Here is a 3,146-nt window from a genome sequence, read left to right on the forward strand (position 1 = left end):
TAGAAGAAGAACAAACTGTTTCTTCCTCTATAGTGTAGAAGAAGAACTATTTAAACAAGTTATTCCTCCTTTTTAATTATCTTGACGCAAGTGAACGTTTCTGGATGATGATTCAAATCAATTATATAGAAAAATGATTGTTCTTAAGTCGTTCATCAAGACGATTGTTTCACTTTGAGAGTTTTCTGTTTCCTGTCGCTGTAAATTAAATGTTTTTATGTTTCTTTTGACTGTTGGTCGAACAAATTAAGACACTTGAAGACGTCACATTTGGCTTATGTTAGATGTGACGGCACAAATGTGTAAAAGTGGTAATTTCATTTTGTGATAATCTGTTTTTTTTTATTAATTATTACTGTGAAATATGAACGTTTGTAATTTAACTTGTGTCAGCACCGCTCTAGAGACCAGTATTTAACAAACGTCTGAGTGATGGCGGTCAAACAACAGTTTTATTGTTTTGTAAATTGTCGCTGATGTAAAATATGTAGATATCTCTGTGAATAAACGTGTTGACACGCGGCTCCAAAGTCAAACAGATTTATTTCCTTTTAGCACTGAAGTTGTTCACAGTAACATTACAAGGGGAAACATTGCCGGTGGGTTTTTTCCTGCTCAGTGGTAGCGCTCTGTTCTGTGTGCTCCGGATTCCCCCAGTAGAAAAAAGAGGGAAAGCGAACAATGAAAAGGTATTGCTTTTAAATTTGTCTCTCCCTCTTTGAGAGAATGAGTGAGGATGCGTTGCACGGTTACTGTTTGTGTACACAGTAATCAAAAAGGAACAAAAATATATTCATGTAAAAAAGAATAAATAAAAGGCAAATTCAAACAAATGCACATAAAGAACATAAGTGTGGAGAGAAAAAGGGGAACAGGAGAACAATTCCAACGACGACATGCAAAGAAAAGACGAATGCTGAACATGCAAACAACCGTACAAGGTCAAAGCTAAGAGAAGGAATCCTTGTTTTTTAAATAAGCGTGTCAGTAAACTCGGCTTATTTACAGAATGAGCGTTTGGTGAGTCTTCAGACACACATGATGGGGGGGGGGGGGGGCCTCTCTGAGAGGCTACGTCTACATTCTTATATTACGGTAAATCATCTTCCCAAACGTATTTTACAGGTTTCTCTCTCGGGGGGAAAACAGGACGGAAACACTAAATTCTTGTTTCTTCTCAGCGTTCAAATAACTTAAACGTGACAAAAATATCCTTAAATAATTTGAGACATTCTCTACATCGTTCGTATAAATAACAGAATAAATTAATAACAAAAGAAATGACAAAAATACAATAAAGTACAAAAATATACACAGCAGTTCAATATTGTAGAAATTATAATAAATAAATTAAAAAAAGACATTTTTGTGTAACAACCCAGAATCTGACTCACTTGTCAAAAGTGCGAAAGGAAAAGAGGAGACATTTCATAGGATGAGGCCGGGTCACACCAGGAAGTGGAACGGCTAAATGTGAACTATGTTTAGGAGCTGGTGAGCTAACCGCTAACACGTTAACCGCTAACACGTTAACCGCTAACATGCTAGCCATGTTGGCGTCATTCAGTCACGATGTCGCTGAGCTTCTTTCTATTTTCTCTGTTCTCAGCTGTTTACTTCCAGAAGAGTTTATGAAGCCGTTAACATTCAAAGCTATTATTGAGGTTTTTGAAAGAAAGTTTGAATGTCTGTCGTCATATTTTATGTCATCACTAAAATAAATCTAAATAAAGCCTTGAACGAAATACTTCATGTAAATAAAGAGATTCATCAGATTAAACACTTTTTCTTCTTATATTCATTTTCTTTCATGCTTTAATGTACAATTAAATTGCTGAATATTTCGTTGGATAAGATGTGAATTTTGAAAAGATTACATCTTTTATTCAATAAACTTTGACTCAATTCTAGAAACAATTCTACACAGCGGACACTTGAATCTAATTCTACAGATATGATAATTATGTTTTTTGTTCAATATGTAGTCATATCTTTTGTGTTGTCCTTAATAATGTTTATTATATATAATGATTTTAACATTATTCACGTGGAGGCTTTAAATAAGTCCAGTGGGTTTTATGCCTCTTCCTGATATTATTTATCTCTGTTATGTTTGTGTATTTATTTAAAATTGTGCAAATAAACTAAAAACACTAAAAACTCCTATTAATATTAGTATAGCCTGATCTTTATCTGCAACTGTGCATAAATACTGGATTTAAACAATAAACAGACAATAAGCTGTGAACGTCAACGTGTTCCTCTGTCCGCACAGCTAACACGCTACGCTAGCTAGCCTCCATTTTGGACCCTCCAGCTCTCTAAAGACGTATCGTTGTCGGTCAACGACGCAAATTAGTTTGAAGTGATTCCAGCGGAAAAGAGCCGATTTCACCGAGAACATTTGCCGTTTTTTAAACCGCTGGTGTGACCGCGGCCTGCGACAGGACTACAGAACAAAATAAATGGCAACACAACTCTAGAAAACATGTCACGACTACAACTTTTTATACATACGGAACATTATTTAATCTGTACAACAGAATAGATCATTCATTTATCTGATATCACCCCCCCAGCGATCAAAATCTTATGGGAAACTTCTGAACCCATTTTCAGAGAAACGTCACTGAGCGCGCTCAGAAACCCGGCCGCTCACAAAGAAAGACATTAAAAAAAGAAATACAATCCAGCCAGCGTCCATCCGTCTTCTTCCTGTTTGTCAGCGTGTGCAAGTCATTACATCCCGCAAAGAAGAAGTCATGTTTGTGTTGAGTACAGTATGTGTGTTTCTGTTATTTTGTATGTACATGTAGGAGGATTAGAAGAAAGAGAAAGGAGAGGAGGATGTGTGTGTGTCGACAAACATCACTGTCTTTTAAGGCTTTTTTTAATTTATTTTTTCCTTTTTACAACTCCTCCCGACATGTCTCTGTGTTTGTTTGGTCTGGTGGGAGAGAGAGAGAGGGAGGTGGGGGAGTAAAAGAGGGGGAAGTCTTTTCTTCAGCGGCGGCGGGGCGTGAGTGGGCCGCCGTCGGCCGGTTCTCGAGGAGCCACGCCGAGGTTTAATAGTTATTATGGATGAATCCTGGTGGCAGAGACAAGTCAAGCCATCACACATGAGGACGACACACACCCACCCAAAA

This window comes from Anarrhichthys ocellatus, unplaced genomic scaffold (genome assembly GCF_004355925.1).
Source record: "Anarrhichthys ocellatus isolate YVR2014 unplaced genomic scaffold, GSC_Weel_1.0 scaffold522, whole genome shotgun sequence".
Classification (NCBI taxonomy): Eukaryota; Metazoa; Chordata; class Actinopteri; order Perciformes; family Anarhichadidae; genus Anarrhichthys; species Anarrhichthys ocellatus.